Source organism: Lathyrus oleraceus, chromosome 7, assembly GCF_024323335.1.
Source record: "Lathyrus oleraceus cultivar Zhongwan6 chromosome 7, CAAS_Psat_ZW6_1.0, whole genome shotgun sequence".
NCBI classification, from domain to species: Eukaryota; Viridiplantae; Streptophyta; class Magnoliopsida; order Fabales; family Fabaceae; genus Lathyrus; species Lathyrus oleraceus.
In genome coordinates, this window is record NC_066585.1 from 485921967 (window position 1) to 485928506 (window position 6540).

Consider the following 6540-nt stretch of genomic DNA (forward strand, 5'->3'; position numbering starts at 1 on the left):
GCTTTCCAGGGAAGAGTCGTAACCTAGTGTTGAAAAGGAGAACAAAATCGCCTACATTGAAGTTTTTCTTTACTATTCTTTTGTCGCGATAGGCTTTTCTCCTCTCTTTATATATTTTTGCATTCTCGTAGGCCGATTGCCTAAGTTCTTCTAATTTATGAATGTCTAGGGTACGCTTTTCTCCATCGGCTAGGTAGTCTAAATTCAAAGTTTTAATGGCCCAATAGGCTTTATGCTCTAACACGAACGGTAAGTGACAAGATTTTCCATAAACTAGTTGGTAAGGAGTAGTTCCTATAGGGGTTTTGAAAGCGGTTCTATAGGCCCATAATGCTTCTTGAAGCTTCTGAGACCAGTCTCTCCTAGAAATAGAAACAATTTTCTCCAGGATTTGTTTTATCTCCCTATTAGATACTTCTACTTGGCCACTAGTATGTGGGTGGTATGGTGTTGCTACTCTATGTTTAACTCCATATTTTCTTAAAAGTTTGTCAAATATTCTCGATATGAAGTGTGATCCTCCATCGCTTATGACTAAACGTGGTGTTCCAAATCTAGGGAATATATAGTTTTTAAATAGTTTGATCACTACCCTAGTGTCGTTTGTGGGTGCAGCTATAGCTTCAATCCACTTAGACACATAGTCCACAGCTACTAAGATATACCTGTTTCCTAAGGATGGTGGGAAAGGTCCCATGAAATCTATACCCCATACGTCAAAGAGTTCTACTTCCTGAATGTTTCTTAGAGGCATTTCATCACGCCTTAAAATGTTTCCAGTGCGTTGGCATCTATCACATTTGACAATGCAAGCATAGACATCACGCCACATGGTAGGCCAGAATAGGCCAGCTTGAAGAATCTTGGCGTATGTATTAGAGGTGCTCGCATGTCCACCATAAGGTGCAGAATGACAATGCTCGATAATACTATTTACCTCTTCTTCTGGAACGCAACAATGAAAAATGCCATCTTTACCCCTTTTGAAAAGGAGCGGTTCATCCCAATAGAAGTTTCTAACATTGTGGAAGAATTTCTTCTTGCGGTGGTAGTCAAGATCAGGGGGTACTATATCAGCAGTTAGGTAATTAACGAAGTATGCATACCAGGGTACGTTACTTATTGCTAAGGAATTTTGGGGATGCTCATGAGGGCTTAAGTTATTATCTTCAATGGTTTCTACTCTATCTATCAGTCTATCATAGGCGAAATCATCATTTATGGGTACTAGTTCTGGTTTTAGATGTTCTAGCCTAGAAAGGTGATCGGCCACTACATTTTCAGTGCCTTTTTTATCTCTTATGTCTAAATCAAACTCTTGTAGTAATAGAATCCATCGGAGTAACCTGGGCTTGGCATCTTTTTTACTTAATAGGTAACGAATGGCAGCATGATCGGTGTAAACTATAATTTTTGCTCCTAATAGATAAGATATAAATTTGTCTATAGCGAAAACTACAACGAGTAATTATTTTTCAGTTGTTATGTAGTTAAGTTGGGCAACATCTAGGGTTCTACTGGCATAATAAATGGCATATAATTTTTTATCTTTCCTTTGTCCTAGAACTGCTCCAACTGCATAATCACTAGCATCACACATTATCTCAAAAGGTTCCGACCAATCAGGTGGTTTCATAATGGGTGCTGAGATTAATGCTTGCTTTAAAAGATTAAATGCGTCATTACATTTTTCATCAAAAATGAATTCAGCATCTTTCATTAAAAGTCCAGTTAAAGGTTTAGTTATTTTGGAGAAGTCCTTAATAAAACGCCGATAGAATCCCGCGTGTCCAAGAAAGCTTCAGACTTCTCTGATGGTTTTTGGTGGTTTTAGGTTTTCTATAACTTCTATTTTAGCTTTATCCACCTCTATACCTTTTTCGGAAACTATATGTCCTAAAACTATTCCTTCGGTCACCATGAAATGACACTTTTCCCAGTTTAGCACGAGGTTCACCTCCACGCATCTCTCCATGATTTTCTCAAGGTTAGCAAGGAAATTGTGGAAATCAAATCCGCAAACCGAGAAATCATCCATAAATACTTCCATGATACCATCTAGGTAATCTGCAAAGATTGACATCATGCAACGTTGGAAAGTGGCTGGGGCATTATAGAGGCCGAATGGCATTCGTCTGTAGGCAAAGGTTCCATAAGGGCATGTAAAGGTAGTTTTTCCTTGATCTTCGGGGTGAATAGGTATTTGGAAGAATCCAGAGTATCCATCTAGATAACAGAAGTAAGAGTGTCTGGCTAGACGCTCCAACATTTGGTCTATAAATGGTAAAGGGAAATGATCCTTCCTAGTTGCTTTATTTAATTTTCTATAGTCTATACACATCCGCCATCCTCCTTCTAATCGTTTTGCTACATGTTCACCTTTATCGTTTTGCACGACTGTGATGCCTCCCTTTTTAGGTATTACATGCACAGGGCTCACCCACTTACTATCCGAGATCTGGTAGATTATACCTGCCTCAAGTAATTTAAGAAATTCCTTCTTAACAACATCACTCATTATAGGGTTTATTCTTCTCTGATGCTCCCTTGAGGGTTTTGAATCTTCTTCTAGCGAAATTCGATGCATGCATACGGATGGACTTATACCTTTCAGGTCAGAGATATTATATCCTAAGGCTGAGGGGTGTCTTCGTAAAACGTCTAAAAGTTGGTTAGTTTCCTCTTGGCTCAAGGTAGCACTAACTATAACTGGACGGTTCATCTTTTCATCAAGGAACTCATATCTCAGGTTCTTAGGAAGTTCCTTAAGTTCTAAGGTTGGTTTCTTAGGGCATGGCATAAGATTTGGGGTAAGGGATAAACATTCGTAAAGGTTATCATCGATGTAGGGTTTCTTAAAGTCATCATCTTCCCTTATGAGAGTTGATGGTAACTTGATTGTTTTTATAATTTCTTTTTGTTCTAATTCTCTAACACATTCATCAATGATATCTAAGGCGTAACACGCGTCTCCCATCACGGGTGCCATAAGAAATTTCGAAAGTATAAATTCTATTTTCTCGTCACCCACCTCAAATGTCAACTTTCCTTTCTTGACATCTATTATGGCTCCTGTAGTCGATAAGAATGGTCTACCTAGAAGGATTGGTATATCATTGTCCTCTTTGATGTCCATGACAACAAAATTAGTAGGGATAAATAACTGACCTATCCTAACAGGAACATCTTCTAAAATGTCTATCGGATATTTAACAGATCTATCGGCTAACTGAAGTGACATCTTAGTAGGCTGTAATTCTCCTAAGTTTAACCTCTCACAAACTGCTAAAGGCATTAAGCTCACACTAGCTCCTAAGTCTAGAAAAGCTTTTTCGATAACATGATTACCCAGAAGGCAAGGAATGGAGAAATTTCCAGGATCTTTATCTTTCTTTGCTAATTTGTCCTCGGAAATAGCATTACATTCCAAAGGCTTCGGATCGTCAAGTCTACGTTTGTTGGTAAGGATGTCTTTGAGAAACTTTGCATAAGAAGGTATTTGGGTGATGGCTTCTATGAAAGGGATTTCTACATGAAGTTTTTCTATAACTTTAATAAATTTTTGATATTGTTTATTGATCTGGGTTTGTTTGAGTCTTTGCGGGTATGGTATAGGTGGTTTATATGGCGGGGTGGTACGTAAGTTTTATCTTTAGGTTCTTCTCCTTTTTCTCGACCTTCCTGGTTTTCAGATTCCTCTGGTTCCTTTACTTTGTCCGGGGGTTTGGTACATTCCTTAGAAGTTTCGGGTTCACTCAATCTTGGGTTTGGTGGCTCATCATAAGCGTTTCCACTTTGTAGGGTAATGGCATTGGCTTGTCCTCTCGGATTTTGTTGAGGTTTTCCAGGGAATTGTCCTCCAGGTGTAGTCTGAGGGGCTTGGTTTAAAGCTACCTGAGAGATCTGGGTTTCAAGCATCTTGGTATGAGTAACTATTTGGTCAACCTTGGTTCCTAACTGAGCAATCAATTCGTTAACATGAATGTTTTGGTTCATGAACTCCTTGTTTTGTTGGGTTTGAGCTTTGATAAAATTTTCCATAATTTTCTCAAGGCTCGGCTTTGGTGGCACAGGTTGCATAGGTTGATTTGATCTTGGGGCTTGATAACTAGGTCTCGGAGGTGCATTATTTTGGATAGGGTTATTGTTTTTATAGGAGAAGTTCGGGTGATTCCTCCATCTAGGGTTATAGGTATTAGAGTATGGGTTCCCTTGGATGTAGCTCACTTGCTCAGAGTGGGTTTCATTCAATAGACTGCATTCTGCAGATTGGTGCCCATTGGTTCCACATATCTCACAATCCGACGAAACTGCGGCTACAGTATTCGGGTTTATGCACATATGCTCGACTTTGAGGGCTAATGCATCCATTTTAGCTTGCATCATGTCTATAGAGCATAGTTCATGCACTCCTCCTTGGGCTTCCTTCTTCTCAACTGTCGCTCGTTCGACTCCCCATGATTGATGGTTTTGAGCCATATCTTCAATGAGGGCACTAGCTTCAGGATAAGGTTTGTTTATCAGAGCACCGCCTGCGGCAGCGTCGGTGGTCATCTTCGTGTTATAGTGAAGTCCATTATAGAAGGTTTAAATGATTAACCAATTTTCTAAACCATGATGTGGGCATGCTCGTAACAACTCTTTATATCTCTCCCAAGCTTCGAACAACGATTCTCCTTGGTTTTGGGTAAATCTAGTTATATGGTTTCGAAGAACGACGGTCTTACTCGGGGGAAAATATCTAGCAAGGAATACTGTTCTAAGGTTATCCCAAGTCGTAATGGAATTGGGTGGAAGGGAATCTAACCATGATAGGGCTTTATCTCTGAGGGAAAAAGGGAATAATCTTAAACGTATTGCCTCAGGAGAATCTCCATTGGTTTTAAAAGTGTCTGCTAATTGAAGAAATATTTTTAAATGTTGGTTAGGGTTCTCGGTAGCGAGACCTGCGAATTGTCTCTGTTGCACTAGTTGCAATAGGGATGGTTTAAGTTCAAAATTATTAGTTGGGATAGTTGGGTTTACTATACTAGAACTAGGTTCTTCATTTGATGGTTGAGCGAAATCTTTAAGAGGTCTTTGGTTTTGATCTTCGGCCATAGCTCTCTTAATTCTATGAAAGAATAAACGTGCGCAAGCGTAACATTCAGGTTCCGCCAGAGGGTATACTAAGCTTAAACTTCCGGTGCTGCGAGTTCTTCGCATTGACCGGCAGGAAATAACCCAAGTCTAAACGATATAACAACAGGAAAATGAAATTTGACGAAATTGGTTCTCGGCAACGGCGCCAAAAACTTGATGCGGTTGTTTCGCAAGTATACGAACGCGTCAGAGTAATATAAAAGATTGTCGAATCCACAAAGACCAAGTGTCAATCTATCGTTATCTATTGTTATGGTGTTTATCAAAGGCAATCAAAATAGGTGTTTTTAGAGTGTGCAATGAAAAGTAAAGTATTGAATACAGTTTAATTAATAAAGACAGGATTGAATGTAATTCACGTAATCAATTAATAATCCAGGTACTTGCTAATAGAACTACTTATAGGCAATGTTTCCTACTTTGAAAAGAACTAATTTAACGGGAACTGTCGCTTTCGCGTATTCAGAACCGAGTTGTACTCCCTAATCAAACCCTCTTATTGTCACTTATAAAAAGGCGCGCATTGCGTTAGAGTAGTAAACCTATTTTTAAGAAATATAGTATCTTGACTAAGTTGAAAAGTATTATAACCTGGATTTCATAACCAAAAGAGGTTCTTACGAACCAGACTCTAAACTTATAAACGCGTCCAAAAATAGTTTTAAAATCTCTTTTCTTCTTAAATTAAAAACTCCTAATGAACTAAACAAAGCGCTTTCGCTGTTTTTGAAATAGTTAAAAACAATTAAGTTTAGATAGACGTTGGACGGCTTTCGATCTTACCCAACGGAATTGAAGTGCGGGAAAACTTAAGTTGAAAGTTAAAATAGCCCTTAAGTGCTTCTACGAACAATTGTACGGATTATCGGTTCGATTACGATCCTTACATTCTAACCTTATAAATTTAGTTAGACATGGTAAAGTAAAAATGCATTAATTTAAATAAAAGTAGTGCGAGTGCGGAAAGTAAATAAAAGTAGTGCGAGTGCGAGGAAATAAATAATTTAAAGCGAGTGCGAGGAAATAAATAATTTAAAGCGAGTGCGAAGAAAATAAATAAAGTAAAGCGAGTGCGAGGAAAATAAATAAAGTAAAGCGAGTGCGAGGAAAATAAATAAAGTAAAGCGAGTGCGAGGAAATAAATAAGATAAAGACAAGTAATAAAAACCTGCTCTAATCGGAGGGTTGAATAAATTGCAAAGCGGAAATGAAAATGGCGGCAGGATTAACTTCCTCCCAAAGTGCTCCAAACTCGATTACAGACTCTATCACAGACTTGATTACACAATTGTGGTAACACTCCAATGCGAAGCGATTACCACTTTAAAATACTGAATATATGCCTAAGTGAAACAAAGTTGCTATGAGTTTGCCTCTGTTCTAAGTTTGGATGGTTGT

The 6540-nt window shown here is 38.5% G+C and overlaps 1 non-coding gene across 1 annotated transcript; it reads left to right on the plus strand.

Annotated features, from left to right (window-relative positions):
* The first annotated feature begins 4609 nt into the window (after positions 1-4609).
* On the plus strand, positions 4610-4716 carry LOC127110049 (small nucleolar RNA R71). The gene has a single exon (XR_007797287.1). It is a non-coding gene; the product is annotated as a small nucleolar RNA R71 (small nucleolar RNA).
* Positions 4717-6540: the final 1824 nt, after the last annotated feature.